This window comes from Toxotes jaculatrix, chromosome 8 (assembly GCF_017976425.1).
Source record: "Toxotes jaculatrix isolate fToxJac2 chromosome 8, fToxJac2.pri, whole genome shotgun sequence".
In the NCBI taxonomy this organism is placed as follows: domain Eukaryota; kingdom Metazoa; phylum Chordata; class Actinopteri; family Toxotidae; genus Toxotes; species Toxotes jaculatrix.
This window is the reverse complement of record NC_054401.1, coordinates 10,404,986-10,419,647: the sequence shown is the minus strand read 5'-3', so window position 1 is coordinate 10,419,647 and position 14,662 is coordinate 10,404,986.

Genomic DNA, 14,662 nt, shown 5'->3' with positions numbered 1-14,662 from the left:
AGTTCTCTGTTCAACTGTATCTAACTGGTTCATTTACACCTCCTCATGAAATCTGTTATCACACAGTACAGACGACCAATATGGAACGTGCCCTTCAGCATTGCTAATCATGAAATTACGGTTGTGGGAATTTTACCTCCACACTGCAGTCTGACTCCTACTGCACAAAACCACATTTCTGTGCTAAAATCTTGCTAAAGGGACATACACAGAATATTTCAAAAGACATGGCTGGGTACAGTTTTATCCTGTGAAGGAAGGATGCCCTGAAACTGTTTAAAGTAGCCTGCGTCTGTGTCTGTAACTAGAGGCTTCTGCAGCTTTCTACAGTGCTACTACACATCAAACTGCAGAGCTGGTTAAGCTGAGCAGAGCTGCTGCTCGTCTTTGTTTAGAAGTGTGTGAGATGGGGGAGGCTAATTGGACTAATTAGCACCAAAACAAGGCTTGACTGAACAGTCTTTCTGTACCACAGATGTTTTGCCTCTTTTTAGATGTAAAAAAAAAAAAAAAAAAAGAAAAGAAAAAGGATGCAGGAAGAAAAGAGCCTCATTTTCAAGGCTAACCCAAAGTGGCATTATTAGGCTCTGTGCAGTCACAGAACGAGCGGGTAGACACGCTTTTGATGTACTGGTGTTTAAACTGACCTTTGCCACAATAGCGGGAACCTCAGCAACTCCAGCCGAGCTTCTTGACAGTCAGTAGTTGAAGTGCACTACCCTGTGGGATGAAAGCTTAACCAACTTTACCTTTTCTTGTCTGAACTGTATTTTTTTCTGGGCTCAGGGTAACCTTAAAAAATTTCCAACTGTAATCGCCAGACCCCGAGACTTCATGAAGACTTTATAAAGACCTCATTAAGACCACAGTGTGCAATCCCATAAAGTGGAGTTCGGGTAAATACAGCTTGTAAGGCCTTGGACACTATGAACACTATTTCATTTACAGAATGTATGTGAAGGCCACTGTTTAGAGCCTGTACAGTCTCAGTCTCCCCCTCCTTCCTTGTATTTCTGGGGTTCTCCCCTTCATAGCGTTTCTTGTTTGTCCCCTGTTTGTCTGTTTTCTTGTCTGTGTGTGTGTGCCTAGGTCTGGGCGTGGCTGACCTACTTTCAGTTTCCCGCCAGAACTCCTGCTCACCTGTCTGCGATCGCCTCATTGGCCACACCCCCAACCCGGAGTATATATTCACCGGTTCTTCGCGATTCACGTTTCGCCAGATCGTCAGTTAAATCGCGTGTTTGCGCGCGGTGCGCTCTCCATGAGTTTATTTCCAGGTATGATTGTTTCGCGTGTTTACACTCGTCTCTGCTGCGCTCCAGATTCACCTGTACCTGTGCCTCCGCCATCTCAGCACACTCAGCGCCGTCTTCGTCTCCCAGTCTCTCTCCTTTCCCTCACCTGGACGCACACCTCAACCTGCTCCAGCCTTTCCACAGTATCACCCCTCGTGCCCTGCTCCAGTTTATAAGAACATTATTCTATTTGCCAGTAAACTGCATTTGACTTTACTCCACCTGACTGTGTGCGAGTTCTGCACTTGGGTCTTTGAATTGGCCCGAAACTCCCTTAAGTGATACCTAAAATCAGTCGGACTGCTGCGCTGAACTCCGCTCACGATCTGTTGAGGAACATGAGGATCATCTGAGGATTTTGTGCCTAATTTTTATCACTTGCTGCTGCAGTGCTTCGTATTATCAGCCTGAGATGTCTCCTCTGTGCAGCTCACACATTGCCTTGAACCAACACAAAAAAGTAACCCAGAGGCTTTTTGGTAAGTATCTCTATCTAGAAAATCTTACTAGCATGCTCCTAGGCTTAGCATGGGATAAATATAGACAGTATTTTCCATTATAGTGGTTTATTATAATAAAAAAGAGTAAGAAGCTTTTGTAGACCTTGTGAATATTTTAATATGAAATTTGGACTTGTTGCTGTGAAAAACAGGCTTCTTTAGAATATTGCTTCATTTGAAAGAACTCACTTATGCACAATATAAAGTAATAAACCAATAGTAGTATGGTGGAGTCTCAGTGCATCTCTTTAGGGGTGTAACACAAAGCAACTGTCTATTTCACAAAAATGTATGTTTGAATTTATACCAGAAGTGGATGGGATTTATTCTGGAAACCTGTGGAGGTTGTTTTTGCTGCTTAGTTTTCTGTTTTCAGTTATTTTCTACTGCCATGTATAACTTCACCTATCCACAAAACACGATGAGGGTAAAGCATTTATCATAACTTTGAATACTGATGTCCAAGCACCTTGGTTCCCACACAGTGCCTGTTCCTGTCCTGAACACATAACCTATAACCCCACTTCATAATACAGTTAGTGAAACACTCCTTTCCTTTAGCAATAATGCTAGGTTACTACTGTAGCTTATATTGCAGCTTATGTTAGATAGACACACTGTTTAATTCCTTATACTTTTTCCCGTGTGTCTTTTGTTTTGGGAAGGTGAAGGTTTAAAGAAGTGACACCACCCTCCAAACTCTTAAGATACAGTGTTCATTTTAGAGCCCCATGCAGTTCTTGTTCAGAGCGTTTCATCTGTTCATATTCAAATTATGTATTCATGTTTGTTTACATCTCAGGTCTCTGTATTGTGAGACCATATATTGTCACATAAACACTCCAAATCCTATCACAAACCTGACCAAACCCTGAAGTAAGGTGAACTTGATACTTGATCTGTGACAAAACTTATAAAAATCTTTTTAAACCCATGAGAAGGAAGGCCAGTGAACAGAATGGCAGAAGGATGAGTAATGTGATTTTTAAACTGTGCAGTCTATGTATGAAAAAAAAAAATGCGCATCATTCATAGCTTAGCTGTGTGGAGGTTAATGACCGCTGTCTTCAACACCAGATACAAAGCAAATTCTACAAAACCTGAGCCAAAGGGATCTGAATTTTGCTTCAGATGAAAAACAAGCAAGTAGGGACATTTTTGTTTTGTTTCAGCAATGCTGACAGGAAGCTATATTACAGAATATCCTCAAAGGTGATACTACCTTCATTCCAGTGCTGATGTTCCTCTTGTCAAGTTACTCTGCATAACAATGATGCTAATTTTAGAAACCTGGCTACAAGTGTCAGTTTGGTCCAAATTGAAATCCAAATTTAATAATGCAGCTTTTTTAATCTTTATAATAAGGTTCAAAGATCCAACAGAAATCATCAGAAATCTTTGTAGTCACATCAAAAATCACATTAGTGAATGTTCAGAATGTGTGTGTGTGTGTGAGTGTGTGAGAGAGAGAGAGAGAGGAGTTAGGTGTTAGTGGCCCACAGTAAATCTAAAAAGGTGTGACACTTAAATAATGTTATGGTGTAAATCAGTACTTGCTCCACTTTTTCAATTTTTGAGGAGCAAATGGTATAAGATGCTACAACTGGCGATTTTTTAAATATTAGATTTCAGAGGATTAATCTGTTTGCATCAGAGGATTAGATAATTTTGTGTCCTGTCCTCTCTAATTTACTGTGTTGTCCTGTTTGTTAATGAATGTCTAGCACCAATAGTTGCTGTAGCTATTGTTTGACAGTACTGACATGTCACATCTGTGAGTGTATTTATCATAAGCAAATGTTTCTTAGCAATTTATCACACAATATTTTAGGCTTTCAAGGCAATAGATAAATGTCATGAAAGATCCATCATGCAAACAACCAGCTCATTTGATCTGTGTGTTGCTATAATGTCCCAGAAACACCACAAACAGTTACAGTACATTTTTATTTATACAGTTTTACATTATCTGCCTGCCAGGACATTAAGGACATATTACTGAACATGTCACCACAGTCAACTAATAATACATGGACCATGAAATTCAACAGGACAGGACACAGCGTCTGATCCATGCTGTGCGCTTTGTTAAACCACCTGCTCCTGAACTGTAGATTTGTCCGCTTGAGAGTTATTGTCTTGTAGAAGCAAGATTGCAGCCAAATCAGATAAAACTAAGCCTGTGCCACAAGCAGTCTTATGTGTTTGAGTGAGTGTGTATCTACGTGTGCCAGCAAAGGACATAGCCAGGTTCCACCCTAGGAATTAGACCGCACTGCTCACTGCTGCCGTTCTGCTTCCCGCTGGGTCTCTCCTGTACTTTTTAGCTACGACTTGTGTTTGAGGTCGAGTGTCAATGACAGGCCACCTCACACACTCAGCCTCTGTGCAGCTGCAGCGTAACACAGCCCAACCTTGCCTCCAGCGGACAGCATTGTAATAATGAAAAATAGATGCTTGAGGTTTGTGTATGCCTGGCTGCTTGTTTGATTGTGTGTGCATGTATGCATGTACGTTTGTGTACAAGTGTTGCCTCCTCTGTTAGTTTGCAGAGAACCAGGGTGAGCTGGTAGGTGTATTCACCCTGTGGCCATGCTGCATCCATGTTAATGAGGATGTGAGGACTCCCATCCTTCCAAGGTCATACACCCTGTAAGATTACTGTAGGGATTAAGTATCCCCCTGCATCCTCATTCCATATGCTCTGAATACGATCATGGGCATTCACAGATTAGACTGACCTCGTCACATGTGTGGACTTCTGTCTGTGCAAACATGTATACATATATACCGTAACACACCTATGTGCACAAATTGAACCATTCCTTCTTACCCATATGATCAACAGTGCTCTTTAACATCTTAATTTTATGTAAGAGGACATAAACTCAGATTTCACCCCAAAGGACATAACAGAGTTCTGATATCTGTCTCAGTTAGGTGGTAACAGCAAGTCCTTGCACACTGTCAGTAGCACCTGTGATGCTCTCTTTCCCTCTCCAAACAGCTTACCAATGAGAGTTACATGAGAACATCAATACCACCTGTATGTCTGTACCTTACCTACAAGGCTACGGCCAGCAGCCAGTTAGCTTAGCTTAGCACAAAGATTGGAAACAGAGTAAACAGCTTGGCTGGCTCTGTCCGGAGATGATAAAATCTGTCGATAAAATGTAAAAATGTGTTGTGCTTTTGCAGGAGGTTAAGTGATGGACAGTTTCTTGGATACCAGCAGATTAAAAAAAAAAAAAAAAAAAAAAAAGATATAATTTGTTAATCATTGAACTTTGGTGCTGATAAATGTATTTTTCAGCTACAAATGGAGTTAGGACAGCTGATTCCCCCTGTTTCCAGTTGTGTGCTAGCCCTGTGTTAACTGCACAGGTCTGACAGTGCAGTTAACTCTGTGAAAGAAGGCAAATAAGCATATGTCCAAAATATTGAATGAGTCCTTTAAGCACCAGGCTACATGACATGGCAACAGTCATGCCACTGTGTTACTATAAGATGTTCAGTTGCCAATTCTGAGTTTGTGTAAGGAAGAAAAAAAAATTCTGGCATGGCTCTGTCCCTTCCACAGTTGTGTTGCTGCTTTATGGCTGCCTCTTTAAGCCCTCCAGAATGCTTCCAAGGAGAGACTGCCATGCTTGAGCTAATCTCAGAACCCAGAACCAAATCTTGCACTGTGGCAAGCTACTGGTTGTCTGTCAGGAGAGATTCTGCTCCCTCTACCTTAACAACCAAGCCAACCAAGCATGACCCTCTCTCCTTCAATGGAAGACCCATACTGTATCAGCCAGCAGTCTCTCCTCATGTCTGTCTTTGTCATTCAGCCTCTTCGAAACTCTGTAATCCAAATTGATAGGAGGGATGAGGGATGCAACACGAGTCGTAAATGGGGGCTCAGAACCTATTCCAGTTTTTGAATTGTTTTTCCACTAAGCTCTCACAGTTTCTTAGGGGTATAGCTGGAGATCAGGCTGCCCAACGAGGCGAAGTGTCCAGTGGTGCTGCTGTCAAAGATATCTGATGTACACACCAGCTGCGAGTGAGTTTGTTACATTTACAGTCTCTGTTCGATTGCCCACTCTAAACAAGTAGAACAGACTGCAGGTTCAGTTCAACGATCTCTGGGTGTTTTAGGGATTTATTCTATTGCTCAAGGACACTTGAGCATGCTATACGTAGTAGCCTGAATCTTTGTGCTATACGGGTGAAGGACGCTTTCACTCGTCACTGTGACAACCTGATTACGAAGTACTGGATACATTTGTTGAGGAGCTGTTCTGCCTCGGTTTATCCTGTTAAGAGGAGGTGAGCAGGATTGATGGAAGGGAGTTAACCAGTGGAAATCCAGTTGCTAGCCCACAGATTGAGGCAGTTAAGAATCTTGATGTGTGTCTATGTTACACATAGACACGCATCAATTACAGACGTAAAGTAGATGCAAGATCAAACGGATATTGAGTTTCTAGCTTGCAGGTGCATTCATTCATATGTATCCAGTCTGCGGTCTGCAGGAGAGGAAGGACTGCATGCAGAGACATTATACGGGCAGCATTATTTCTCAGCACTGGAGGTGCGTTTCACACAAGCAGATCTTAGGTTGTGAGTAACAGGCCCTGCAGAGATGCGGATTATGTGAACTCAGGGCTTCAACGCATCCCTTCCCCCAAGTCTCCCCACATACTCATACGATGCACATGCTGTCCAGTGCCCTTCAATACCACAGCCTTTATTTTTCTGTCCATCCCACATGACTCAAGCATGGCTCACTTTTTCTCGCCTCCCTCCGTTCACCCTATCATCAGTGTAAAATACCTCACCCCTGCAGACAGAGACAGATGGAGAGAGCAGCACCAACCCCCTGCTCAGCTCCAATGATTTATGCCACAGTAGCACAGACCCACACACGCACACACACACACACACCTATGCATTCACGCATACAGTATGCATGTGATTATACATCAGTGGATGAGATTTCATGTATAAATATGCAAGGTCTCGCTGGTGACACGGAGCTGAATGCATGACGGAACCTGTCTTGTGTTGATGTTAAATGCCAGAGCTCCAGGGCTTTTTAAAAGGACATGTGCATCTTTGAAGCAGTGACATCATTTGTCCCTTTGTATGACAGTTAAATAGGAGCAGACTGTGGGCACATTCTTCCTACTTATTCCACCTGACTGAGGTGTCACACCTAAAAAAGCTGTGTTATACTTGGTTGCAACGCTTCACTACAAGAATGGAATATCGGTTGTACTTTGTGTTAAATGCCAAGCAAGCGAATGGAGTGAATTTTTAAGGGTAGATAATGAGTGCACAACGCTGCTGCAGAAAGAGAGCGAGAGAAAGCAGTCAGTAGACATGTTTATGTGTGTGTGCGTGAGGGTATGTGTTTGTTTATGCCGCTTTGTGGTCTGGGGCTCGGAGCTGTTATGGTGTTGCAACAAGGACATGCTTGCTGTACATGAGGCAACGATTTGCGAGTAAGGTCATTGTACACGCTGTCCTCCTCTCATCACCCCCTCCCTCTAACCACACACACACACACACACACACACACACACACACACACACACACACACACACACACACACACACACACACAGATACACAGAGATACACAGATACACAGCCACCTTTTTAATATTAATTCAGTTGCGTAGAGAGGTGGGAAGGCAGGAGGGAGGGTGGGGCACAGAAATGGTGTTGGGATAGGGAGAAGGGTGATGGAGGGCGGGCAGGAAAGGGGACAGAGGATGGGAAGAAACAGTCAGAAGGTAGACAGGTAGAAAAGAGGAGAGGAGGGCTGATGGGAGGAGTGAATGGAGGGATGAAGGTAGAAAGAGAAAATAAGGGGGGTAGAGCAGTGGTGGAGGGGAAATCGTTTATCCTGCAGCCCAGGTAAGGGTGACCTGTTTGTCTCTGTCGGCCTCTGTTACTCCCCTGATGTCTCTATAATAGACCTGTGAAGCAGGTAGACACGACAGCACAATGCAGTGGCCCAAGGTAACGGAGACTCACAGGCACGCTTAAGCTCCATTCCACTCTGATAACTTCGGGGAATTCACAGAAATGTGCTAATGAATTAAAAGGCACCATTTGTTATTTCCAATGACTTGTTTTTAACTAATGGGGTTAAAAAAAAATCCACAGTAAAACACAAACTCTTTAGCGCAGCTTTCTCTGCTCCTGCTTGCATTTCTCACTCAACTTTGTTGTTTCGTGAAGTGTAGTTTTGGCCATGCTAGCGGCATGGTGCCTGGTGCCAGGAATGGTACTGTCAGTCAGTTATTGGTTGGTTGGTCGGCCACTTTGGTCTAAGCCTGAATATCCCAACAACTATAGGGCAGATTGCCATGAAATTTTGTGCAGATGTTCATGGTCCCAAGAGAGTGATTTGTAATGACTTTGGGGATCCTCCATCTTTTTCACTAGTGCTACCAAAAGGTACACATTTGTTGATTAGAGGGAAATGTCTCAATAAATACTAAATGAATTAAAATCAAATTTGGCTTTTCATCCAGGACCATCATTAGGTCAAAATTTGTCCAGTATTTTGTTTTATGACCAAATACCTGCAAAACTAATTACATTCCCAGATTCCCAGAAATTAGCAAACCTCACTGGCAGTCAGTGGAATCAAAATAGATGTGTGCTGTGCTTGTGGGGACGACTGTAAAATCTGCAACAACTTTGTATGTGGACTGGACCAGATTCAAAAACAATATATAACAAAATTAAAAGTATTTAAATGGTTTCATCTGTTTTACAGATCTCGGCCAGAACTGGATCTGGGTCAACAGGTCTTTGCTGTCAGGGAGTGTGAAAATGGTAAGCATTACACCTGCTTAACATCAGCAGCTTAGCCTTGTCATTGTGTGCATGTTAGCCTGCTGACGATAGCATTTAGCTCAAAGCACTGCTGTGTCAGAGTGGCATGCTGTACACCATCTTGTTTCTTGTTAGTCTTGTCTCCGAGTGAATGACTGTCCAAACACAGATGATGTGGCGTCAAGTCAAAATATTTCTAGCTAGTTCAGAGAAAAATCTTTTACTCTGCAGTGTCATTGTTAAGTTTGGTGGCAGCACCTCAAAATCAAAGAACAGAAGCTTCTTTCTAGATGTACAGTTTTGCACCACTGTTCAGCAATCACACACTGAGAAATCCATTGTAGAGGAAAAATGTCAACACTCCATGACAAACGAACTCATGTAATCCACCGAACACCACAGATTGATGACTTATAACAGTGTAAGAGTATTCAAGGGTGGATTTTTCCTTAAGGCAGCAGCTATAGATCTAGCTGGAACTTGAAATAGAAGTAAGTCAGGCAGCTGGGTTTCTTTGATTTGTCTCTCTGCTCACTTCCTCCTCCTGTTTTTCATTTCACTCATCGTCCCCTCCGCACAATACAGTACTGACAGCCCCATCTTCGCTTGCTACAAAATCACCTCAGTGAAGATCTATTTCATTACTTTGATTTGGAAATAAAACAGAGTGTGGTGGCAAAGTTGGAAATGAGCGCAGATGAGAGGGAGAGAAAGAGGGTGAGAAGAAAGAGAGATGAGAGGAAAGCTTGGCCTAGAGCTATGGAAAGTTGTAATAGATGTTATGTGAGCAGCAGGAGAATAAAAAGCATGTGGGCGTTTATATGGAATTAAGACTTGGGTAGTCATTACCATATTGTCTAAGATTTTTCAGTTTTTCAGTGAATTGCATTGGTTTTTCTCAAATTACATCCCCAAATAATGCACATAGATATATACTTACACACTTTTAAAACAGCATGTACTGCCGCTGGTGCCACTGACACCAAACTATTATACTCCCCTGATATGAAAGGCTGGACCTTACGTCATCATAATTTTCATTCAAAAACTGGGATATTACAGTGATATATAAACAGACAGTTTAGTAAAAAACAAAACAAAAACAAACAAAAAAACCCAACATACTTTAGCCTGACACTAAGAGCAGGTTAAAGTGAACAGACAGGGAAGCTCAACCCTACAGGTCCCCAGCTAAAGAAATAACTAACTAATGTTTACAAGCCTGAGTATTCAATGACCAATGGTAAATGACAACAAGGAGCCTGCCAAAGTATTACTAGTACTAACAGAGACAAAAGTGACAGGTGAGCTGGGAGAAATGAAAGGATACTTCTGCTCCAGTGTGCAGCTTGACTGGCCCCTTACTGTCATCCTGAACTGTCACTGACGAGCCAATCACCTGGTGACATGTATCTGCTCATGTCCCACTGTGCAGTCAGCCAGGAGCAACCTGTCAACATGGCTTGTGAGTTAGACACATAACTCTACTCAGAGAAAGACAGATTTTTCCTAGTACAGTTTGTTTATACACACATTTTTAAAGAAGTGCCCCCCCAAATTAAAAGACACAATGTTGTCATTTTAACTGCCCTTTAAATGACACACAGAAGTATGAACAAGATGAAAACATAAGTCGGAAATAACAGCTGAAAGATTAATATTTTTTTTTTGATTTTGTAGAAGACTTTTCCCACATTTTCTGGGATTGTGCTAAATTCCGAGTTTTTTTGGAGGAGGTATATAATGAAATGGGAGAAGTTCTGAGCTTTGATCATTTGAACCACATCAGGTAATTCTAGGCCAGGGGTGTCAAACCTGTCCACAAAGGGCCGGTGTGGCTGCAGGTTTTTGTTCCAACCAATGAAGAGCACACAGTTTGACCAATCAACTGTCTGAAGACTGAGATCAGTTGATTAAATGAGTCTGGTGTGCTGCTGCTTGGTTGGAACAAAAACCTGCAGCCACACCGGCCCTTTGTGGACAGGTTTGACACCCCTGTTCTAGGCAGTGCATCTCTAAGAGGAAAGGGGAAAAACAGTTTATATATACTCAGAGTTCTTAGCCCAAAAAATGATCACTAAAAACTGGTTTAAGCCTCACCCATCTACCCTGGACTAATGGACCCAAAGACTTATCACAGAAAAGACATTATGTGAGTTTTGGTAATTACATTTTTTTATTTGTTTGCTGGGAACACATATATGCACAAAAATGTAGCTTGCCCCATACAGATAAAGTATGCAATTAATCAATCTGTCCATCTCTAAATTGACAAACATTTATCATCTTGCAGGTTCCACAATGGAAACAGCTGATCCATCCCTAGAGAGTTTTGGGTTCACATTTTGTGTCAATAAGAGTCTAATGAGGGTATCTTGCTAAGCTATCTTACCCAAACTGCTTTTCACTGCTACATTCATAGTGGCTCTTTGCAGAAATTGCTCATGTGAAGTGGTTTGTCTTCACTTATTTTCTGACATGTTCTAAGTTACACTGTGGATGCAAGTATTCTCTGAAGGGTTTTCCCACCCATGAGTGAGTTCAAACTGGCTGCCAATCGAACAAGGTCAATTTTCTAACCTTATATTATCCCCTCTGCACATGTCGTCATCTCAGAGACAGTGTTTCAGCTTTAGGACAATACAGTGTGTTGTTCCTGCAGCCTCTGAAGCGTCTTTTGTTTCACAGTAATATGGTACTTTGTTTTACAGCCTATGAAGTATCTCTCGTTTTCCAGCAATCTTGTCTTAAGAGTCTTCTTTACAGTAATATAGTACATTGTTCTTTCAGTGTATTAAGTGTCTTCTGCCATTTGTTTAATGTTGTGCTTTGGAGCTCACAAGAAAAAAAAACAGTTGTTTGTATGTACATCCTGGAGGGAAAATGTAATTCTACCTTTGTAGATCAATAAAAACCATTGTATTCTAATGTATTCCACTCTCTATTCTAATCCATCCTTTCCTATTAGCAAACATATGGGCGTGCTGTCTGCAATGGCTGTTATGTAATTAATAGTCATGGTGGAGCAATTAAAATTGGGAGGCTTTATGGGCTTGCTGATTAAGATATTTAAAGCATGAAGTACCCAAGGCTCTTATTTTTGTGCAAGTTTCTGCATATCATCTTGTTTATACTTGCTTGCTTTTTGTTTCCTCTAGCAAATGTGTGTTTGTGTGAAAAATGAGCACTGCCATTATGTTTGTGTGTGATGTGAGAGTACGTACAAGGCGAGGAACAGTTTCAACACTTATCCTTGACTTTTCCTTTACCCGCATGCAATTAATTACTGCCCAGAATAGCAGCCCTGGGATCAGCTGCTAAGGAAATGAAAACACATCAGTGTAAATGCACAGCCAGCTGACTCTGGGAGTGTTGTTGCGCAGCACACTGAGACCCTGCACCGCCATCCATTTGCAATGACAATCATTATCGCATGAAAGCAGTGGTCTCCAACTCTATTCCAGAGGGGATGTGCGTGTTCACAGTCCCACAGTAATCCATATTCACTTTCTTAATTGGTTCAATTAGTTCTCTCAGATACTGTATGAATTTTACACTCTGCCTGTCCCCAGATAAAGTCCAGTTAACGTATTACTGGGCAGAGGTTACAAATTGGGTTCCCAGTGGTGAGGCTTAATACACAGAGGATTTGAAGTCATTTGTGTGGTTGAGTGGGCTAAAAACTGTATTGCTGACACTGTAATGAGGGAACACAAGCATCTTGGCCTCACCGTTTAGTCTTATGCAAGACCTACACTCGTGGGAATTCACACAAACAGACACAGACACAAACGCCATATCAGACACAGATAACTCCACAATGGGGAGGTAAATACTCTTATAATATTATCAGGTTTATAAACACTAAGGCACCCTTTAATTGGCTTTACACTCATTCTGTGAGGGTTGTGTATTTGCACAACCCCTTCACACACACACACACACACACACACACACACACACACACACACACACACACACACACACACACACACACACACACTTATTAAAATAATGTTCGCATGTGGACTAAGCGATTAAGTCAGTGACATGCTAAACTATGTGGCTTAATGGTCACTCTCCTTTAACAGCTGAGTTAAAGATACTGCACAGCCAGGAAAGACATGGACACATACACACACATACACATATATATATGCACAGATCGTCAAACAAATGAGGCGGTTGCATTACTGTCCGTCTAGTGAATGGAGAGCATGTATTGATCTGGAGGAGAAGCTCGTACATCAGTGTGGTTGGGCAAACTGCCATTAAGGTGGAAGAGAAGATATACACACATGCTTTTTATTCCTTTCTTTACCAGGACAGACTCCAGCTCTTATTTCTGCTTGTTAAAACTGTCTTGCTATCTAACGTTTATTGTTCATTGCTCGTTTAGCTGTCTTTCCATTATTTTATATTCCTTTTCCCCTTTGCCTTTCTGCTGTCCTCTCTCCCTCTTGTGTGCAGATAGGTGGCCCGCTCAAGGTTCCACATGAAAGTGACTGTACAGTAGAGTACAGTGCAGGTGACAGTGGTGCAGCTGGCTGAATGCGGCTGTGGAGAGTGTCCTGTCTTTCCTCTGCCATGCTATTTGTGGGGTCTGACAGGCAAACTGGGAATAGCAGGATGATTCAGCGCTACAGGGTCAGGATCTATGATAATGTACCATGGGGAACATTTCCATGTAATGAACACAGTACATCTTCTTTAGAGGCCCTCTTGAGGAATGAAGATGAGGACACAAAGATAAAGAGGAACGAAGAAAAGGGAGATCAAGGAAAATTTCAAGAATGAGAGAGGAGAGGACAGGGAGAAAGGAGAAATAGTGGAGGAGAATGGTGGAGATGGCAATAGTGAGAGAAAAAATTTAATGGGAGAGACAAAGTAAAAGAGAAAGAGATAATGTTAATGCAATACAGCCGGCAGTTTGTGCTCCCTCTGCAGCACTTGTGAGCACTCCTGGCTGTGTTGAGCACTTGCTCTTTCATATCAGCCTCCTGCTGCTACTGTAAAAAGAGACGTTGAGAGAAAGAGTTTTGTGTGCATGTATTTATGTGTATGTGAATGTACGTCTGGAAGCCCTTTGTTGCGAAGCTAATAACAAATTGTCATGCTGGTTCTTGATTTGTATGGATAAAAGAAGCCTTAATGAGTCCCATAATGGAAGCTATTTAGTGCGCCATTCGAAGGAAGCTGCCATGTCTGTCAATCACAGGAACTTCCAAGTCTCTCCGTGACAAGCCTGGGCTTTTGTCCTGAAGTCTTGAACAATAAAGTGATACAACGATGACAGACATGCACACACGCCCAACTCACAACCCCGCATCTGTTAAACATTCATTATTCTCCTCTGTTGTCTTGCACAGAGAAAACTGCCACGAGCTACAGAGCCAAACCAGGCTGGACCAAGTAGTTGCCACTTTTCAAGTCCACTGCTGCTGGAGCCCGTTCCACATGGCACACAAGTGTGAAATTGGTGAGTAGATTACATGTGAGGGCTGTTATGTGCCAGCAGCTGGTCCGCTGTTACAGATCCATACTGATCAAACATGGCTGATAATCTGTGTAGTGAGTCAATTTTTTTGCTTATCTGTGCAGATATCAGGACACTAGTGAATCTTCTCATTGGAAAGAAATTGTATTTATTGACAAAAAACCTTTTGTAAAAGACTGTACAGTGTAGTTCCCGCATAAATTTTCTTCATTCAAACTTAATGTTTACACAAATAGGATGACAGAAAACTATTATTTCTGCTGTGTATACATCAGTTCAGTTTTCAGTGTTTATCCCCAATCTCTTCTAAATGTACCCAAAAAAAAAAAAAAAAAAAAAATTAAGCTAATCGTCTTATAAACGCTCACATCATTGACTCATAATTGAAGTTTAGCCCTGGCTTGACCCATTTGCAGCTCTCGGCTAAACGATCAAGGAACCAATACAACGCCTCACTGCCCTCTGTCAATGCACCTGGTCTGACCTATTGGCTGAGGTGAAGAGGAGAGCAGATCCATAGCATTGACAGC